We start from the raw sequence: 21,230 nt of genomic DNA on the forward strand, positions 1-21,230 counted from the left end.
TTTTCTATTCTTTTCTCTTCTATTCACTTTTCTCTTTTATCTTTTCTCTTCTTTTCTCTATTCTCTTCTTTTCTCTTTTTCTCTTCTTTTCTCTTTTCTCTGTTCACTTCTTTTCTCTTCTTTTCTCTTTTCACTTCTTTTCACTTCTTTTCTCTTTTCCCTTTTTTCTCTTCATTTCTCATTCCTCTTTTCTCTTTTCTATTCTTTTCTCTTCTATTCACTTTCTCTTTTATCTTTTCTCTTCTTTTCCCTATTCTCTTCTTTTCTCTTTTTTCTCTTCATTTCTCTATTCTCTTCTTTTCTGTATTCTTTTCTCTTCTTTTATCTTTTCACTTTTCACTTCTTTTCTCTTCTTTTCTCTTTTCTCTTCTTTTCTCTTCTTTACTCTTTTCCCTTTTTTCTCTTCTTTTCTCTTGGTCTCTTTTCTGTTCTTTTCTCTTTTCTCTCCTTTTCTCTTTATTTCTTTTCTCCTTTCTCTTTTCTGTTCTTCTCTCTTTTCTCTTCTTTTCTCTTCATTTCTCATTCCTCTTTTCTCTTTTCTATTCTTTTCTCTTCTATTCACTTTTCTTTTATCTTTTCTCTTCATTTCTGTATTCTCTTCTTTTCTCTTTTATATCTTCTTTTCTCTTTTCATTTCGTTTCTCTTCGTTTCTCTTTTCCCTTTTTTCTCTTCTTTTCTCTTTTATCTTTTCTCTTCATTTCTGTATTCTCTTCTGTTCTCTTTTTTTTCTTTTTACTCTTTTCTTTTTTTCTCTTTTCTCTTTTCTCTTCTTTTCTGTTCTTTTCTCTTTTCCCGTTATTTCTATTCTTTTCTATGTGTCTCTTTCCTCTTCTTTTCGCTTTTCTCTTCTCTTCGTTTCTCTTCTTTATTCTTTTCCCTTTTTTCTCCTTTTCTCTTTATATCTTTTCTTTTCTCTTTTCTCTATTCTTTGTTTTCTCTTTTCTCTTCTTTTCTCCTCATTTCTCATTTCTCTTTTCTCTTTTCTATTCTTTTCTCTTCTATTCACTTTTCTCTTTTATCTTTTCTCTTCTTTTCTCTATTCTCTTCTTTTCTCTTTTTCTCTTCTTTTCTCCTTTCTCTTTTCGCTTCTTTTCTCTTCTTTTCTGTTTTCCGTTCTTTTCTCTTTTCCCTTTTCTCTTCTTTTCACATTTCTCTTTTTTCATTTCTCTTCTTTTCTCTTCTTTTCTCTTCATTTCTCTGTTCTCTTCTTTTCTGTATTCTTTTCACTTCTTTTATCTTTTCACTTTTCACTTCTTTTCTCTTCTTTTCTCTTTTCTCTTCTTTTCTCTTCTTTACTCTTTTCCCTGTTTTCTCTTCTTTTCTCTTTATCTCTTTTCTGTTCTTTTCTCTTTTCTCTTCTTTTCTCTTCATTTCTCATTTCTCTTTTCTCTTTTCTATTCTTTTCTCTTCTATTCACTTTCTCTTTTATCTTTTCTCTTCTTTTCCCTATTCTCTTCTTTTCTCTTTTTTCTCTTCTTTTCTCTTTTTCTCTTCTTTTCTCCTTTCTCTTTTCGCTTCTTTTCTCTTCTTTTCTGTTTTCCGTTCTTTTCTCTTTTCCCTTTTCTCTTCTTTTCACATTTCTCTTTTTTCATTCCTCTTCTTTTCTCTTCTTTTCTCTTCATTTCTCTATTCTCTTCTTTTCTGTATTCTTTTCTCTTCTTTTATCTTTTCACTTTTCACTTCTTTTCTCTTCTTTTCTCTTTTCTCTTCTTTTCTCTTCTTTACTCTTTTCCCTTTTTTCTCTTCTTTTCTCTTTATCTCTTTTCTGTTCGTTTCTCTTTTCTCTTCTTTTCTCTTCATTTCTCATTTCTCTTTTCTCTTTTCTATTCTTTTCTCTTCTATTCACTTTCTCTTTTTTCTTTTCTCTTCTTTTCTCTATTCTCTTCTTTTCTCTTTTTTCTCTTCTTTTCTCTTTTCTCTGTTCACTTCTTTTCTCTTATTTTCTCTTTTCACTTCTTTTCTCTTCTTTTCTCTTTTCCCTTTTTTCTCTTCATTTCTCATTCCTCTTTTCTCTTTTCTATTCTTTTCTCTTCTATTCACTTTCTCTTTTATCTTTTCTCTTTTTTTCTCTGTTCTCTTCTTTTCTGTTTTTTTTCTTCTTTTCTCTTTTATCTTTTCTCTTCATTTCTGTATTCTCTTCTGTTCTGTATTCTTTTCACTTCTTTTATCTTTTCACTTTTCACTTCTTTTCTCTTTTCTATTCTTTTCTCTTCTTTACTCTTTTCCCTGTTTTCTCTTCTTTTCTCTTTATCTCTTTTCTGTTCTTTTCTCTTTTCTCTTCTTTTCTCTTCATTTCTCATTTCTCTTTTCTCTTTTCTATTCTTTTCTCTTCTATTCACTTTCTCTTTTATCTTTTTTCTTCTTTTCCCTATTCTCTTCTTTTCTCTTTTTTCTCTTCTTTTCTTTTTTTTATGTTCTTTTCTCTTTTCTCTTTTCACTTCTTTTCACTTCTTTTCTCTTTTCCCGTTATTTCTCTTCTTTTCTCTTTGTCTCTTTCCTCTTCTTTTCTCTTTTCTCTTCTCTTCGTTTCTCTTCTTTATTCTTTTCCCTTTTTTCTCCTTTTCTCTTTATATCTTTTCTTTTCTCTTTTCACTTTTCTTTGTTTTCTCTTTTCTCTTCTTTTCTCCTCATTTCTCATTTCGCTTTTCTCTTTTCTATTCTGTTCTCTTCTATTCACTTTTCTCTTTTATCTTTTCTCTTCTTTTCTCTATTCTCTTCTTTTCTCTTTTTCTCTTCTTTTCTCTTTTTCTCTTCTTTTCTCCTTTCTCTTTTCGCTTCTTTTCTCTTCTTTTCTGTTTTCCGTTCTTTTCTCTTTTCCCTTTTCTCTTCTTTTCACATTTCTCTTTTTTCATTTCTCTTCTTTTATCTTCTTTTCTCTTCATTTCTCTATTCTCTTCTTTTCTGTATTCTTTTCACTTCTTTTATCTTTTCACTTTTCACTTCTTTTCTCTTCTTTTCTCTTCTTTTCTCTTCTTTACTCTTTTCCCTGTTTTCTCTTCTTTTCTCTTTATCTCTTTTCTGTTCTTTTCTCTTCTTTTCTCTTCATTTCTCATTTCTCTTTTCTCTTTTCTATTCTTTTCTCTTCTATTCACTTTCTCTTTTATCTTTTCTCTTCTTTTCTCTGTTCTCTTCTTTTCTGTTTTTTCTCTTCTTTTCTCTTTTATCTTTTCTCTTCATTTCTGTATTCTCTTCTGTTCTGTATTCTTTTCACTTCTTTTATCTTTTCACTTCTTTTCTCTTCTTTTCTCTTTTCTCTTCTTTTCTCTTCTTTACTCTTTTCCCTGTTTTCTCTTCTTTTCTCTTTATCTCTTTTCTGTTCTTTTCTCTTTTCTCTTCATTTCTCATTTCTCTTTTCTCTTTTCTATTCTTTTCTCTTCTATTCACTTTCTCTTTTATCCTTTCTCTTCTTTTCCCTGTTCTCTTCTTTTCTCTTTTTTCTCTTCTTTTCTCTTTTTTATGTTCTTTTCTCTTTTCTCTTTTCACTTCTTTTCACTTCTTTTCTCTTTTCCCGTTATTTCTCTTCATTTCTCTTTGTCTCTTTCCTCTTCTTTTCTCTTTTCTCTTCTCTTCGTTTCTCTTCTTTATTCTTTTCCCTTTTTTCTCCTTTTCTCTTTATATCTTTTCTTTTCTCTTTTCTCTTTTCTTTGTTTTCTCTTTTCTCTTCTTTTCTCCTCATTTCTCATTTCTCTTTTCTCTTTTCTATTCTTTTCTCTTCTATTCACTTTTCTCTTTTATCTTTTCTCTTCTTTTCTCTATTCTCTTCTTTTCTCTTTTTCTCTTCTTTTCTCCTTTCTCTTTTCGCTTCTTTTCTCTTCTTTTCTGTTTTCCGTTCTTTTCTCTTTTCCCTTTTCTCTTCTTTTCACATTTCTCTTTTTTCATTTCTCTTCTTTTCTCTTCTTTTCTCTTCATTTCTCTATTCTCTTCTTTTCTGTATTCTTTTCTCTTCTTTTATCTTTTCACTTTTCACTTCTTTTCTCTTCTTTTCTCTTTTCTCTTCTTTTCTCTTCTTTACTCTTTTCCCTTTTATTCTCTTCTTTTCTCTTTGTCTCTTTTCTGTTCTTTTCTCTTTTCTCTTCTTTTCTCTTCATTTCTCATTTCTCTTTTCTCTTTTCTATTCTTTTCTCTTCTATTCACTTTCTCTTTTATCTTTTCTCTTCTTTTCTCTATTCTCTTCTTTTCTCTTTTTTCTCTTCTTTTCTCTTTTTTCTCTTCTTTTCTCCTTTCTCTTTTCACTTCTTTTCTCTTCTTTTCTGTTTTCACTTCCTTTCTCTTCTTTTCTCTTTTCACTTTTTTCTCTTCATTTCTCTTTTTCTCTTTTCACTTCTTTTCTCTTTTCTCTTTTCTCTTCTTTTCTCTTCTTTTCTCTTCTTTACTCTTTTCCTTTTTCTCTTCTTTTCTCTTTATCTCTTTTCTTTTCTCCTTTCTCTTTTCTGATCTTTTCTCTTCTTTTCTCTTCATTTCTCATTCCTCTTTTTTCTTTTCTATTCTTTTCTCTTCTATTCACTTTCTCTTTTATCTTTTCTCTTCTTTTCTCTGTTCTCTTCTTTTCTGTTTTTTTTCTTCTTTTCTCTTTTATCTTTTCTCTTCATTTCTGTATTCTCTTCTGTTCTGTATTCTTTTCACTTCTTTTATCTTTTCACTTTTCACTTCTTTTCTCTTCTTTTCTCTTTTCTCTTCTTTTCTCTTCTTTACTCTTTTCCCTGTTTTCTCTTCTTTTCTCTTTATCTCTTTTCTGTTCTTTTCTCTTTTCCCTTCATTTCTCATTTCTCTTTTCTCTTTTCTATTCTTTTCTCTTCTATTCACTTTCTCTTTTATCCTTTCTCTTCTTTTCCCTATTCTCTTCTTTTCTCTTTTTTCTCTTCTTTTCTCTTTTTTATGTTCTTTTCTCTTTTCTCTTTTCACTTCTTTTCACTTCTTTTCTCTTTCCCGTTATTTCTCTTCTTTTCTCTTTGTCTCTTTCCTCTTCTTTTCTCTTTTCTCTTCTCTTCGTTTCTCTTTCTTTATTCTTTTCCCTTTTTTCTCCTTTTCTCTTTATATCTTTTCTTTTCTCTTTTCTCTTTTCTTTGTTTTCTCTTTTCTCTTCTTTTCTCCTCATTTCTCATTTCTCTTTACTCTTTTCTATTCTTTTCTCTTCTATTCACTTTTCTCTTTTATCTTTTCTCTTCTTTTCTCTATTCTGTTCTTTTCTCTTTTTCTCTTCTTTTCTCCTTTCTCTTTTCGCTTCTTTTCTCTTCTTTTCTGTTTTCCGTTCTTTTCTCTTTTCCCTTTTCTCTTCTTTTCACATTTCTCTTTTTTCATTTCTCTTCTTTTCTCTTCATTTCTCTATTCTCTTCTTTTCTGTATTCTTTTCACTTCTTTTATTTTTTCACTTTTCACTTCTTTTCTCTTCTTTTCTCTTTTCTCTTCTTTACTCTTCTTTACTCTTTTCCCTGTTTTCTCTTCTTTTCTCTTTATCTCTTTTCTGTTTTTTTCTCTTTTCTCTTCATTTCTCATTTCTCTTTTCTTTTTTCTATTCTTTTCTCTTCTATTCACTTTCTCTTTTATCTTTTCTCTTCTTTTCCCTATTCTCTTCTTTTCTCTTTTTTCTCTTCTTTTCTCTTTTTCTCTTCTTTTCTCCTTTTTCTTTTCGCTTCTTTTCTCTTCTCTTCTGTTTTCCGTTCTTTTCTCTTTTCCCTTTTCTCTTCTTTTCACATTTCTCTTTTTTCATTTCTCTTCTTTTCTCTTCTTTTCTCTTCATTTCTCTATTCTCTTCTTTTCTGTATTCTTTTCTCTTCTTTTATCTTTTCACTTTTCACTTCTTTTCTCTTCTTTTCTCTTTTCTCTTCTTTTCTCTTCTTTACTCTTTTCCCTTTTTTCTCTTCTTTTCTCTTGGTCTCTTTTCTGTTCTTTTCTCTTTTCTCTCCTTTTCTCTTTATTTCTTTTCTCCTTTCTCTTTTCTGTTCTTCTCTCTTTTCTCTTCTTTTCTCTTCATTTCTCATTCCTCTTTTCTCTTTTCTATTCTTTTCTCTTCGATTCACTTTTCTTTTATCTTTTCTCTTCATTTCTGTATTCTCTTCTTTTCTCTTTTATATCTTCTTTTCTCTTTTCATTTCGTTTCTCTTCTTTTCTCTTTTCCCTTTTTTCTCTTCTTTTCTCTTTTATCTTTTCTCTTCATTTCTGTATTCTCTTCTGTTCTCTTTTTTTTCTTTTCACTCTTTTCTTTTTTTCTCTTTTCTCTTTTCTCTTCTTTTCTCTTCTTTACTCTTTTCCCTGTTTTCTCTTCTTTTCTCTTTATCTCTTTTCTGTTCTTTTCTCTTTTCTATTCTTTTCACTTCTATTCACTTTCTCTTTTATCTTTTCTCTTCTTTTCCCTATTCTCTTCTTTTCTCTTTTTTCTCTTCTTTTCTCTTTTTCTCTTCTTTTCTCCTTTCTTTTTTCGCTTCTTTTCTCTTCTTTTCTGTTTTCCGTTCTTTTCTCTTTTCCCTTTTCTCTTCTTTTCACATTTCTCTTTTTTCATTCCTCTTCTTTTCTCTTCTTTTCTCTTCATTTCTCTATTCTCTTCTTTTCTGTATTCTTTTCTCTTCTTTTATCTTTTCACTTTTCACTTCTTTTCTCTTCTTTTCTCTTTTCTCTTCTTTTCTCTTCTTTACTCTTTTCCCTTTTTTCTCTTCTTTTCTCTTTATCTCTTTTCTGTTCGTTTCTCTTTTCTCTTCTTTTCTCTTCATTTCTCATTTCTCTTTTCTCTTTTCTATTCTTTTCTCTTCTATTCACTTTCTCTTTTATCTTTTCTCTTTTTTTCCCTATTCTCTTCTTTTCTCTTTTTTCTCTTCTTTTCTCTTTTTTATGTTCTTTTCTCTTTTCTCTTTTCACTTCTTTTCACTTCTTTTCTCTTTTCCCGTTATTTCTCTTCTTTTCTCTTTGTCTCTTTCCTCTTCTTTTCTCTTTTCTCTTCTCTTCGTTTCTCTTCTTTATTCTTTTCCCTTTTTTCTCCTTTTCTCTTTATATCTTTTCTTTTCTCTTTTCACTTTTCTTTGTTTTCTCTTTTCTCTTCTTTTCTCCTCATTTCTCATTTCGCTTTTCTCTTTTCTATTCTGTTCTCTTCTATTCACTTTTCTCTTTTATCTTTTCTCTTCTTTTCTCTATTCTCTTCTTTTCTCTTTTTCTCTTCTTTTCTCTTTTTCTCTTCTTTTCTCTTTTTCTCTTCTTTACTCTTTTCCCTGTTTTCTCTTCTTTTCTCTTTATCTCTTTTCTGTTCTTTTCTCTTCTTTTCTCTTCATTTCTCATTTCTCTTTTCTCTTTTCTATTCTTTTCTCTTCTATTCACTTTCTCTTTTATCTTTTCTCTTCTTTTCTTTGTTCTCTTCTTTTCTGTTTTTTCTCTTCTTTTCTCTTTTATCTTTTCTCTTCATTTCTGTATTCTCTTCTGTTCTGTATTCTTTTCACTTCTTTTATCTTTTCACTTCTTTTCTCTTCTTTTCTCTTTTCTCTTCTTTTCTCTTCTTTACTCTTTTCCCTGTTTTCTCTTCTTTTCTCTTTATCTCTTTTCTGTTCTTTTCTCTTTTCTCTTCATTTCTCATTTCTCTTTTCTCTTTTCTATTCTTTTCTCTTCTATTCACTTTCTCTTTTATCCTTTCTCTTCATTTCCCTATTCTCTTCTTTTCTCTTTTTTCTCTTCTTTTCTCTTTTTTATGTTCTTTTCTCTTTTCTCTTTTCACTTCTTTTCACTTCTTTTCTCTTTTCCCGTTATTTCTCTTCATTTCTCTTTGTCTCTTTCCTCTTCTTTTCTCTTTTCTCTTCTCTTCGTTTCTCTTCTTTATTCTTTTCCCTTTTTTCTCCTTTTCTCTTTATATCTTTTCTTTTCTCTTTTCTCTTTTCTTTGTTTTCTCTTTTCTCTTCTTTTCTCCTCATTTCTCATTTCTCTTTTCTCTTTTCTATTCTTTTCTCTTCTATTCACTTTTCTCTTTTATCTTTTCTCTTCTTTTCTCTATTCTCTTCTTTTCTCTTTTTCTCTTCTTTTCTCTTTTCTCTGTTCACTTCTTTTCTCTTCTTTTCTCTTTTCACTTCTTTTCTCTTCTTTTCTCTTTTCCCTTTTTTCTCTTCATTTCTCATTCCTCTTTTCTCTTTTCTATTCTTTTCTCTTCTATTCACTTTCTCTTTTATCTTTTCTCTTCTTTTCCCTATTCTCTTCTTTTCTCTTTTTTCTCTTCATTTCTCTATTCTCTTCTTTTCTGTATTCTTTTCTCTTCTTTTATCTTTTCACTTTTCACTTCTTTTCTCTTCTTTTCTCTTTTCTCTTCTTTTCTCTTCTTTACTCTTTTCCCTTTTTTCTCTTCTTTTCTCTTGGTCTCTTTTCTGTTCTTTTCTCTTTTCTCTCCTTTTCTCTTTATTTCTTTTCTCCTTTCTCTTTTCTGTTCTTCTCTCTTTTCTCTTCTTTTCTCTTCATTTCTCATTCCTCTTTTCTCTTTTCTATTCTTTTCTCTTCTATTCACTTTTCTTTTATCTTTTCTCTTCATTTCTGTATTCTCTTCTTTTCTCTTTTATATCTTCTTTTCTCTTTTCATTTCGTTTCTCTTCGTTTCTCTTTTCCCTTTTTTCTCTTCTTTTCTCTTTTATCTTTTCTCTTCATTTCTGTATTCTCTTCTGTTCTCTTTTTTTTCTTTTTACTCTTTTCTTTTTTTCTCTTTTCTCTTTTCTCTTCTTTTCTGTTCTTTTCTCTTTTCCCGTTATTTCTATTCTTTTCTATGTGTCTCTTTCCTCTTCTTTTCGCTTTTCTCTTCTCTTCGTTTCTCTTCTTTATTCTTTTCCCTTTTTTCTCCTTTTCTCTTTATATCTTTTCTTTTCTCTTTTCTCTATTCTTTGTTTTCTCTTTTCTCTTCTTTTCTCCTCATTTCTCATTTCTCTTTTCTCTTTTCTATTCTTTTCTCTTCTATTCACTTTTCTCTTTTATCTTTTCTCTTCTTTTCTCTATTCTCTTCTTTTCTCTTTTTCTCTTCTTTTCTCCTTTCTCTTTTCGCTTCTTTTCTCTTCTTTTCTGTTTTCCGTTCTTTTCTCTTTTCCCTTTTCTCTTCTTTTCACATTTCTCTTTTTTCATTTCTCTTCTTTTCTCTTCTTTTCTCTTCATTTCTCTGTTCTCTTCTTTTCTGTATTCTTTTCACTTCTTTTATCTTTTCACTTTTCACTTCTTTTCTCTTCTTTTCTCTTTTCTCTTCTTTTCTCTTCTTTACTCTTTTCCCTGTTTTCTCTTCTTTTCTCTTTATCTCTTTTCTGTTCTTTTCTCTTTTCTCTTCTTTTCTCTTCATTTCTCATTTCTCTTTTCTCTTTTCTATTCTTTTCTCTTCTATTCACTTTCTCTTTTATCTTTTCTCTTCTTTTCCCTATTCTCTTCTTTTCTCTTTTTTCTCTTCTTTTCTCTTTTTCTCTTCTTTTCTCCTTTCTCTTTTCGCTTCTTTTCTCTTCTTTTCTGTTTTCCGTTCTTTTCTCTTTTCCCTTTTCTCTTCTTTTCACATTTCTCTTTTTTCATTCCTCTTCTTTTCTCTTCTTTTCTCTTCATTTCTCTATTCTCTTCTTTTCTGTATTCTTTTCTCTTCTTTTATCTTTTCACTTTTCACTTCTTTTCTCTTCTTTTCTCTTTTCTCTTCTTTTCTCTTCTTTACACTTTTCCCTTGTTTCTCTTCTTTTCTCTTTATCTCTTTTCTGTTCGTTTCTCTTTTCTCTTCTTTTCTCTTCATTTCTCATTTCTCTTTTCTCTTTTCTATTCTTTTCTCTCCTATTCACTTTCTCTTTTTTCTTTTCTCTTCTTTTCTCTATTCTCTTCTTTTCTCTTTTTTCTCTTCTTTTCTCTTTTCTCTGTTCACTTCTTTTCTCTTCTTTTCTCTTTTCACTTCTTTTCTCTTCTTTTCTCTTTTCCCTTTTTTCTCTTCATTTCTCATTCCTCTTTTCTCTTTTCTATTCTTTTCTCTTCTATTCACTTTCTCTTTTATCTTTTCTCTTTTTTTCTCTGTTCTCTTCTTTTCTGTTTTTTTTCTTCTTTTCTCTTTTATCTTTTCTCTTCATTTGTGTATTCTCTTCTGTTCTGTATTCTTTTCACTTCTTTTATCTTTTCACTTTTCACTTCTTTTCTCTTCTTTTCTCTTTTCTATTCTTTTCTCTTCTTTACTCTTTTCCCTGTTTTCTCTTCTTTTCTCTTTATCTCTTTTCTGTTCTTTTCTCTTTTCTCTTCTTTTCTCTTCATTTCTCATTTCTCTTTTCTCTTTTCTATTCTTTTCTCTTCTATTCACTTTCTCTTTTATCTTTTCTCTTCTTTTCCCTATTCTCTTCTTTTCTCTTTTTTCTCTTCTTTTCTCTTTTTTATGTTCTTTTCTCTTTTCTCTTTTCACTTCTTTTCTCTTTTCCCGTTATTTCTCTTCTTTTCTCTTTGTCTCTTTCCTCTTCTTTTCTCTTTTCTCTTCTCTTCGTTTCTCTTCTTTATTCTTTTCCCTTTTTTCTCCTTTTCTCTTTATATCTTTTCTTTTCTCTTTTCACTTTTCTTTGTTTTCTCTTTTCTCTTCTTTTCTCCTCATTTCTCATTTCGCTTTTCTCTTTTCTATTCTGTTCTCTTCTATTCACTTTTCTCTTTTATCTTTTCTCTTCTTTTCTCTATTCTCTTCTTTTCTCTTTTTCTCTTCTTTTCTCTTTTTCTCTTCTTTTCTCCTTTCTCTTTTCGCTTCTTTTCTCTTCTTTTCTGTTTTCCGTTCTTTTCTCTTTTCCCTTTTCTCTTCTTTTCACATTTCTCTTTTTTCATTTCTCTTCTTTTCTCTTCTTTTCTCTTCATTTCTCTATTCTCTTCTTTTCTGTATTCTTTTCACTTCTTTTATCTTTTCACTTTTCACTTCTTTTCTCTTCTTTTCTCTTCTTTTCTCTTCTTTACTCTTTTCCCTGTTTTCTCTTCTTTTCTCTTTATCTCTTTTCTGTTCTTTTCTCTTCTTTTCTCTTCATTTCTCATTTCTCTTTTCTCTTTTCTATTCTTTTCTCTTCTATTCACTTTCTCTTTTATCTTTTCTCTTCTTTTCTCTGTTCTCTTCTTTTCTGTTTTTTCTCTTCTTTTCTCTTTTATCTTTTCTCTTCATTTCTGTATTCTCTTCTGTTCTGTATTCTTTTCACTTCTTTTATCTTTTCACTTCTTTTCTCTTCTTTTCTCTTTTCTCTTCTTTTCTCTTCTTTACTCTTTTCCCTGTTTTCTCTTCTTTTCTCTTTATCTCTTTTCTGTTCTTTTCTCTTTTCTCTTCATTTCTCATTTCTCTTTTCTCTTTTCTATTCTTTTCTCTTCTATTCACTTTCTCTTTTATCCTTTCTCTTCTTTTCCCTATTCTCTTCTTTTCTCTTTTTTCTCTTCTTTTCTCTTTTTTATGTTCTTTTCTCTTTTCTCTTTTCACTTCTTTTCACTTCTTTTCTCTTTTCCCGTTATTTCTCTTCATTTCTCTTTGTCTCTTTCCTCTTCTTTTCTCTTTTCTCTTCTCTTCGTTTCTCTTCTTTATTCTTTTCCCTTTTTTCTCCTTTTCTCTTTATATCTTTTCTTTTCTCTTTTCTCTTTTCTTTGTTTTCTCTTTTCTCTTCTTTTCTCCTCATTTCTCATTTCTCTTTTCTCTTTTCTATTCTTTTCTCTTCTATTCACTTTTCTCTTTTATCTTTTCTCTTCTTTTCTCTATTCTCTTCTTTTCTCTTTTTCTCTTCTTTTCTCCTTTCTCTTTTCGCTTCTTTTCTCTTCTTTTCTGTTTTCCGTTCTTTTCTCTTTTCCCTTTTCTCTTCTTTTCACATTTCTCTTTTTTCATTTCTCTTCTTTTCTCTTCTTTTCTCTTCATTTCTCTATTCTCTTCTTTTCTGTATTCTTTTCTCTTCTTTTATCTTTTCACTTTTCACTTCTTTTCTCTTCTTTTCTCTTTTCTCTTCTTTTCTCTTCTTTACTCTTTTCCCTTTTATTCTCTACTTTTCTCTTTGTCTCTTTTCTGTTCTTTTCTCTTTTCTCTTCTTTTCTCTTCATTTCTCATTTCTCTTTTCTCTTTTCTATTCTTTTCTCTTCTATTCACTTTCTCTTTTATCTTTTCTCTTCTTTTCTCTATTCTCTTCTTTTCTCTTTTTTCTCTTCTTTTCTCTTTTTTCTCTTCTTTTCTCCTTTCTCTTTTCACTTCTTTTCTCTTCTTTTCTGTTTTCACTTCCTTTCTCTTCTTTTCTCTTTTCACTTTTTTCTCTTCATTTCTCTTTTTCTCTTTTCACTTCTTTTCTCTTTTCTCTTTTCTCTTCTTTTCTCTTCTTTTCTCTTCTTTACTCTTTTCCTTTTTCTCTTCTTTTCTCTTTATCTCTTTTCTTTTCTCCTTTCTCTTTTCTGATCTTTTCTCTTCTTTTCTCTTCATTTCTCATTCCTCTTTTTTCTTTTCTATTCTTTTCTCTTCTATTCACTTTCTCTTTTATCTTTTCTCTTCTTTTCTCTGTTCTCGTCTTTTCTGTTTTTTCTCTTCTTTTCTCTTTTATCTTTTCTCTTCATTTCTGTATTCTCTTCTGTTCTGTATTCTTTTCACTTCTTTTATCTTTTCACTTTTCACTTCTTTTCTCTTCTTTTCTCTTTTCTATTCTTTTCTCTTCTTTACTCTTTTCCCTGTTTTCTCTTCTTTTCTCTTTATCTCTTTTCTGTTCTTTTCTCTTTTCTCTTCATTTCTCATTTCTCTTTTCTCTTTTCTATTCTTTTCTCTTCTATTCACTTTCTCTTTTATCCTTTCTCTTCTTTTCCCTATTCTCTTCTTTTCTCTTTTTTCTCTTCTTTTCTCTTTTTTATGTTCTTTTCTCTTTTCTCTTTTCACTTCTTTTCACTTCTTTTCTCTTTCCCGTTATTTCTCTTCTTTTCTCTTTGTCTCTTTCCTCTTCTTTTCTCTTTCCTCTTCTCTTCGTTTCTCTTCTTTATTCTTTTCCCTTTTTTCTCCTTTTCTCTTTATATCTTTTCTTTTCTCTTTTCTCTTTTCTTTGTTTTCTCTTTTCTCTTCTTTTCTCCTCATTTCTCATTTCTCTTTACTCTTTTCTATTCTTTTCTCTTCTATTCACTTTTCTCTTTTATCTTTTCTCTTCTTTTCTCTATTCTGTTCTTTTCTCTTTTTCTCTTCTTTTCTCCTTTCTCTTTTCGCTTCTTTTCTCTTCTTTTCTGTTTTCTGTTCTTTTCTCTTTTCCCTTTTCTCTTCTTTTCACATTTCTCTTTTTTCATTTCTCTTCTTTTCTCTTCTTTTCTCTTCATTTCTCTATTCTCTTCTTTTCTGTATTCTTTTCACTTCTTTTATTTTTTCACTTTTCACTTCTTTTCTCTTCTTTTCTCTTTTCTCTTCTTTTCTCTTCTTTACTCTTTTCCCTGTTTTCTCTTCTTTTCTCTTTATCTCTTTTCTGTTTTTTTCTCTTTTCTCTTCTTTTCTCTTCATTTCTCATTTCTCTTTTCTTTTTTCTATTCTTTTCTCTTCTATTCACTTTCTCTTTTATCTTTTCTCTTCTTTTCCCTATTCTCTTCTTTTCTCTTTTTTCTCTTCTTTTCTCTTTTTCTCTTCTTTTCTCCTTTTTCTTTTCGCTTCTTTTCTCTTCTCTTCTGTTTTCCGTTCTTTTCTCTTTTCCCTTTTCTCTTCTTTTCACATTTCTCTTTTTTCATTTCTCTTCTTTTCTCTTCTTTTCTCTTCATTTCTCTATTCTCTTCTTTTCTGTATTCTTTTCTCTTCTTTTCTCTTTTCTCTTCTTTTCTCTTCTTTACTCTTTTCCCTTTTTTCTCTTCTTTTCTCTTGGTCTCTTTTCTGTTCTTTTCTCTTTTCTCTCCTTTTCTCTTTATTTCTTTTCTCCTTTCTCTTTTCTGTTCTTCTCTCTTTTCTCTTCTTTTCTCTTCATTTCTCATTCCTCTTTTCTCTTTTCTATTCTTTTCTCTTCTATTCACTTTTCTTTTATCTTTTCTCTTCATTTCTGTATTCTCTTCTTTTCTCTTTTATATCTTCTTTTCTCTTTTCATTTCGTTTCTCTTCTTTTCTCTTTTCCCTTTTTTCTCTTCTTTTCTCTTTTATCTTTTCTCTTCATTTCTGTATTCTCTTCTGTTCTCTTTTTTTTCGTTTCACTCTTTTCTTTTTTTCTCTTTTCTCTTTTCTCTTCTTTTCTCTTCTTTACTCTTTTCCCTGTTTTCTCTTCTTTTCTCTTTATCTCTTTTCTGTTCTTTTCTCTTTTCTCTTCTTTTCTCTTCATTTCTCATTTCTCTTTTCTCTTTTCTATTCTTTTCACTTCTATTCACTTTCTCTTTTATCTTTTCTCTTCTTTTCCCTATTCTCTTCTTTTCTCTTTTTTCTCTTCTTTTCTCTTTTTCTCTTCTTTTCTCCTTTCTCTTTTCGCTTCTTTTCTCTTCTTTTCTGTTTTCCGTTCTTTTCTCTTTTCCCTTTTCTCTTCTTTTCACATTTCTCTTTTTTCATTCCTCTTCTTTTCTCTTCTTTTCTCTTCATTTCTCTATTCTCTTCTTTTCTGTATTCTTTTCTCTTCTTTTATCTTTTCACTTTTCACTTCTTTTCTCTTCTTTTCTCTTTTCTCTTCTTTTCTCTTCTTCACTCTTTTCCCTTTTTTCTCTTCTTTTCTCTTTATCTCTTTTCTGTTCGTTTCTCTTTTCTCTTCTTTTCTCTTCATTTCTCATTTCTCTTTTCTCTTTTCTATTCTTTTCTCTTCTATTCACTTTCTCTTTTATCTTTTCTCTTCATTTCAGTATTCTCTTCTGTTCTGTATTCTTTTCACTACTTTTATCTTTTCACTTTTCACTTCTTTTCTCTTCTTTTCTCTTTTCTCTTCTTTTCTCTTCTTTACTCTTTTCCCTGTTTTCTCTTCTTTTCTCTTTATCTCTTTTCTGTTCTTTTCTCTTTTCTCTTCTTTTCTCTTCATTTCTCATTTCTCTTTTCTCTTTTCTATTCTTTTCTCTTCTATTCACTTTCTCTTTTATCTTTTTTCTTCTTTTCCCTATTCTCTTCTTTTCTCTTTTTTCTCTTCTTTTCTCTTTTTTATGTTCTTTTCTCTTTTCTCTTTTCACTTCTTTTCACTTCTTTTCTCTTTTCCCGTTATTTCTCTTCTTTTCTCTTTGTCTCTTTCCTCTTCTTTTCTCTTTTCTCTTCTCTTCGTTTCTCTTCTTTATTCTTTTCCCTTTTTTCTCCTTTTCTCTTTATATCTTTTCTTTTCTCTTTTCACTTTTCTTTGTTTTCTCTTTTCTCTTCTTTTCTCCTCATTTCTCATTTCGCTTTTCTCTTTTCTATTCTGTTCTCTTCTATTCACTTTTCTCTTTTATCTTTTCTCTTCTTTTCTCTATTCTCTTCTTTTCTCTTTTTCTCTTCTTTTCTCTTTTTCTCTTCTTTTCTCCTTTCTCTTTTCGCTTCTTTTCTCTTCTTTTCTGTTTTCCGTTCTTTTCTCTTTTCCCTTTTCTCTTCTTTTCACATTTCTCTTTTTTCATTTCTCTTCTTTTCTCTTCTTTTCTCTTCATTTCTCTATTCTCTTCTTTTCTGTATTCTTTTCACTTCTTTTATCTTTTCACTTTTCACTTCTTTTCTCTTCTTTTCTCTTTTCTCTTCTTTACTCTTTTCCCTGTTTTCTCTTCTTTTCTCTTTATCTCTTTTCTGTTCTTTTCTCTTCTTTTCTCTTCATTTCTCATTTCTCTTTTCTCTTTTCTATTCTTTTCTCTTCTATTCACTTTCTCTTTTATCTTTTCTCTTCTTTTCTTTGTTCTCTTCTTTTCTGTTTTTTCTCTTCTTTTCTCTTTTATCTTTTCTCTTCATTTCTGTATTCTCTTCTGTTCTGTATTCTTTTCACTTCTTTTATCTTTTCACTTCTTTTCTCTTCTTTTCTCTTTTCTCTTCTTTTCTCTTCTTTACTCTTTTCCCTGTTTTCTCTTCTTTTCTCTTTATCTCTTTTCTGTTCTTTTCTCTTTTCTCTTCATTTCTCATTTCTCTTTTCTCTTTTCTATTCTTTTCTCTTCTATTCACTTTCTCTTTTATCCTTTCTCTTCATTTCCCTATTCTCTTCTTTTCTCTTTTTTCTCTTCTTTTCTCTTTTTTATGTTCTTTTCTCTTTTCTCTTTTCACTTCTTTTCACTTCTTTTCTCTTTTCCCGTTATTTCTCTTCATTTCTCTTTGTCTCTTTCCTCTTCTTTTCTCTTTTCTCTTCTCTTCGTTTCTCTTCTTTATTCTTTTCCCTTTTTTCTCCTTTTCTCTTTATATCTTTTCTTTTCTCTTTTCTCTTTTCTTTGTTTTCTCTTTTCTCTTCTTTTCTCCTCATTTCTCATTTCTCTTTTCTCTTTTCTATTCTTTTCTCTTCTATTCACTTTTCTCTTTTATCTTTTCTCTTCTTTTCTCTATTCTCTTCTTTTCTCTTTTTCTCTTCTTTTCTCTTTTCTCTGTTCACTTCTTTTCTCTTCTTTTCTCTTTTCACTTCTTTTCTCTTCTTTTCTCTTTTCCCTTTTTTCTCTTCATTTCTCATTCCTCTTTTCTCTTTTCTATTCTTTTCTCTTCTATTCACTTTCTCTTTTATCTTTTCTCTTCTTTTCCCTATTCTCTTCTTTTCTCTTTTTTCTCTTCTTTTCTCTTTTTTATGTTCTTTTCTCTTTTCTCTTTTCACTTCTTTTCACTTCTTTTCTCTTTTCCCGTTATTTCTCTTCATTTCTCTTTGTCTCTTTCCTCTTCTTTTCTCTTTTCTCTTCTCTTCGTTTCTCTTCTTTATTCTTTTCCCTTTTTTCTCCTTTTCTCTTTATATCTTTTCTTTTCTCTTTTCTCTTTTCTTTGTTTTCTCTTTTCTCTTCTTTTCTCCTCATTTCTCATTTCTCTTTTCTCTTTTCTATTCTTTTCTCTTCTATTCACTTTTCTCTTTTATCTTTTCTCTTCTTTTCTCTATTCTCTTCTTTTCTCTTTTTCTCTTCTTTTCTCCTTTCTCTTTTCGCTTCTTTTCTCTTCTTTTCTGTTTTCCGTTCTTTTCTCTTTTCCCTTTTCTCTTCTTTTCTCTTCTTTTCTGTTTTCCGTTCTTTTCTCTTTTCCCTTTTCTCTTCTTTTCACATTTCTCTTTTTTCATTTCTCTTCTTTTCTCTTCTTTTCTCTTCATTTCTCTATTCTCTTCTTTTCTGTATTCTTTTCTCTTCTTTTATCTTTTCACTTTTCACTTCTTTTCTCTTCTTTTCTCTTTTCTCTTCTTTTCTCTTCTTTACTCTTTTCCCTTTTATTCTCTTCTTTTCTCTTTGTCTCTTTTCTGTTCTTTTCTCTTTTCTCTTCTTTTCTCTTCATTTCTCATTTCTCTTTTCTCTTTTCTATTCTTTTCTCTTCTATTCACTTTCTCTTTTATCTTTTCTCTTCTTTTCTCTATTCTCTTCTTTTCTCTTTTTTCTCTTCTTTTCTCTTTTTTCTCTTCTTTACTCCTTTCTCTTTTCACTTCTTTTCTCTTCTTTTCTGTTTTCACTTCCTTTCTCTTCTTTTCTCTTTTCACTTTTTTCTCTTCATTTCTCTTTTTCTCTTTTCACTTCTTTTCTCTTTTCTCTTTTCTCTTCTTTTCTCTTCTTTTCTCTTCTTTACTCTTTTCCTTTTTCTCTTCTTTTCTCTTTATCTCTTTTCTTTTCTCCTTTCTCTTTTCTGATCTTTTCTCTTCTTTTCTCTTTATTTTTTCATTCCTCTTTTTTCTTTTCTATTCTTTTCTCTTCTATTCACTTTCTCTTTTATCTTTTCTCTTCTTTTCTCTGTTCTCTTCTTTTCTGTTTTTTCTCTTCTTTTCTCTTTTATCTTTTCTCTTCATTTCTGTATTCTCTTCTGTTCTGTATTCTTTTCACTTCTTTTATCTTTTCACTTTTCACTTCTTTTCTCTTCATTTCTCTTTTCTATTCTTTTCTCTTCTTTACTCTTTTCCCTGTTTTCTCTCCATTTCTCTTTATATCTTTTCTTTTCTCTTTTCACTTTTCTTTGTTTTCTCTTTTCTCTTCTTTTCTCCTCATTTCTCATTTCGCTTTTCTCTTTTCTATTCTGTTCTCTTCTATTCACTTTTCTCTTTTATGTTTTCTCTTCTTTTCTCTATTCTCTTCTTTTCTCTTTTTCTCTTCTTTTCTCTTTTTCTCTTCTTTTCTCCTTTCTCTTTTCGCTTCTTTTCTCTTCTTTTCTGTTTTCCGTTCTTTTCTCTTTTCCCTTTTCTCTTCTTTTCACATTTCTCTTTTTTCATTTCTCTTCTTTTCTCTTCTTTTCTCTTCATTTCTCTATTCTCTTCTTTTCTGTATTCTTTTCTTTTATCTTTTATCTTTTCACTTTTCACTTCTTTTCTCTTCTTTTCTCTTCTTTACTCTTTTCCCTGTTTTCTCTTCTTTTCTCTTTATCTCTTTTCTGTTCTTTTCTCTTCTTTTCTCTTCATTTCTCATTTCTCTTTTCTCTTTTCTATTCTTTTCTCTTCTATTCACTTTCTCTTTTATCTTTTCTCTTCTTTTCTCTGTTCTCTTCTTTTCTGTTTTTTCTCTTCTTTTCTCTTTTATCTTTTCTCTTCATTTCTGTATTCTCTTCTGTTCTGTATTCTTTTCACTTCTTTTATCTTTTCACTTCTTTTCTCTTCTTTTCTCTTTTCTCTTCTTTTCTCTTCTTTACTCTTTTCCCTGTTTTCTCTTCTTTTCTCTTTATCTCTTTTCTGTTCTTTTCTCTTTTCTCTTCATTTCTCATTTCTCTTTTCTCTTTTCTATTCTTTTCTCTTCTATTCACTTTCTCTTTTATCCTTTCTCTTCTTTTCCCTATTCTCTTCTTTTCTCTTTTTTCTCTTCTTTTCTCTTTTTTATGTTCTTTTCTCTTTTCTCTTTTCACTTCTTTTCACTTCTTTTCTCTTTTCCCGTTATTTCTCTTCATTTCTCTTTGTCTCTTTCCTCTTCTTTTCTCTTTTCTCTTCTCTTCGTTTCTCTTCTTTATTCTTTTCCCTTTTTTCTCCTTTTCTCTTTATATCTTTTCTTTTCTCTTTTCTTTGTTTTCTCTTTTCTCTTCTTTTCTCCTCATTTCTCATTTCTCTTTTCTCTTTTCTATTCTTTTCTCTTCTATTCACTTTTCTCTTTTATCTTTTCTCTTCTTTTCTCTATTCTCTTCTTTTCTCTTTTTCTCTTCTTTTCTCCTTTCTCTTTTCGCTTCTTTTCTCTTCTTTTCTGTTTTCCGTTCTTTTCTCTTTTCCCTTTTCTCTTCTTTTCACATTTCTCTTTTTTCATTTCTCTTCTTTTCTCTTCTTTTCTCTTCATTTCTCTATTCTCTTCTTTTCTGTATTCTTTTCTCTTCTTTTATCTTTTCACTTTTCACTTCTTTTCTCTTCTTTTCTCTTTTCTCTTCTTTTCTCTTCTTTACTCTTTTCACTTTTATTCTCTTCTTTTCTCTTTGTCTCTTTTCTGTTCTTTTCTCTTTTCTCTTCTTTTCTCTTCATTTCTCATTTCTCTTTTCTCTTTTCTATTCTTTTCTCTTCTATTCACTTTCTCTTTTATCTTTTCTCTTCTTTTCTCTATTCTCTTCTTTTCTCTTTTTTCTCTTCTTTTCTCTTTTTTCTCTTCTATTCTCCTTTCTCTTTTCACTTCTTTTCTCTTCTTTTCTGTTTTCACTTCCTTTCTCTTCTTTTCTCTTTTCACTTTTTTCTCTTCATTTCTCTTTTTCTCTTTTCACTTCTTTTCTCTTTTCTCTTTTCTCTTCTTTTCTCTTCTTTTCTCTTCTTTACTCTTTTCCTTATTCTCTTCTTTTCTCTTTATCTCTTTTCTTTTCTCCTTTCTCTTTTCTGATCTTTTCTCTTCTTTTCTCTTCATTCCTCATTCCTCTTTTTTCTTTTCTATTCTTTTCTCTTCTATTCACTTTCTCTTTTATCTTTTCTCTTCTTTTCTCTGTTCTCTTCTTTTCTGTTTTTTCTCTTCTTTTCTCTTTTATCTTTTCTCTTCATTTCTGTATTCTCTTCTGTTCTGTATTCTTTTCACTTCTTTTATCTTTTCACTTTTCACTTCTTTTCTCTTCTTTTCTCTTTTCTCTTCTTTTCTCTTCTTTACTCTTTTCCCTGTTTTCTCTTCTTTTCTCTTTATCTCTTTTCTGTTCTTTTCTCTTTTCTCTTCATTTCTCATTTCTCTTTTCTCTTTTCTATTCTTTTCTCTTCTATTCACTTTCTCTTTTATCCTTTCTCTTCTTTTCCCTATTCTCTTCTTTTCTCTTTTTTCTCTTCTTTTCTCTTTTTTATGTTCTTTTCTCTTTTCTCTTTTCACTTCTTTTCACTTCTTTTCTCTTTCCCGTTATTTCTCTTCTTTTCTCTTTGTCTCTTTCCTCTTCTTTTCTCTTTTCTCTTCTCTTCGTTTCTCTTCTTTATTCTTTTCCCTTTTTTCTCCTTTTCTCTTTATATCTTTTCTTTTCTCTTTTCTCTTTTCTTTGTTTTCTCTTTTCTCTTCTTTTCTCCTCATTTCTCATTTCTCTTTTCTCTTTTCTATTCTTTTCTCTTCTATTCACTTTTCTCTTTTATCTTTTCTCTTCTTTTCTCTATTCTCTTCTTTTCTCTTTTTCTCTTCTTTTCTCCTTTCCCTTTTCGCTTCTTTTCTCTTCTTTTCTGTTTTCCGTTCTTTTCTCTTTTCCCTTTTCTCTTCTTTTCACATTTCTCTTTTTTCATTTCTCTTCTTTTCTCTTCTTTTCTCTTCATTTCTCTATTCTCTTCTTTTCTGTATTCTTTTCACTTCTTTTATTTTTTCACTTTTCACTTCTTTTCTCTTCTTTTCTCTTTTCTCTTCTTTACTCTTCTTTACTCTTTTCCCTGTTTTCTCTTCTTTTCTCTTTATCTCTTTTCTGTTTTTTTCTCTTTTCTCTTCTTTTCTCTTCATTTCTCATTTCTCTTTTCTCTTTTCTATTCTTTTCTCTTCTATTCACTTTCTCTTTTATCTTTTCTCTTCTTTTCCCTATTCTCTTCTTTTCTCTTTTTTCTCTTCTTTTCTCTTTTTCTCTTCTTTTCTCCTTTTTCTTTTCGCTTCTTTTCTCTTCTCTTCTGTTTTCCGTTCTTTTCTCTTTTCCCTTTTCTCTTCTTTTCACATTTCTCTTTTTTCATTTCTCTTCTTTTCTCTTCTTTTCTCTTCATTTCTCTATTCTCTTCTTTTCTGTATTCTTTTCTCTTCTTTTATCTTTTCACTTTTCATTTCTTTTCTCTTCTTTTCTCTTTTCTCTTCTTTTCTCTTCTTTACTCTTTTCCCTTTTTTCTCTTCTTTTCTCTTGGTCTCTTTTCTGTTCTTTTCTCTTTTC

This window comes from Chiloscyllium punctatum, chromosome 20 (genome assembly GCF_047496795.1).
Source record: "Chiloscyllium punctatum isolate Juve2018m chromosome 20, sChiPun1.3, whole genome shotgun sequence".
Classification (NCBI taxonomy): Eukaryota; Metazoa; Chordata; class Chondrichthyes; order Orectolobiformes; family Hemiscylliidae; genus Chiloscyllium; species Chiloscyllium punctatum.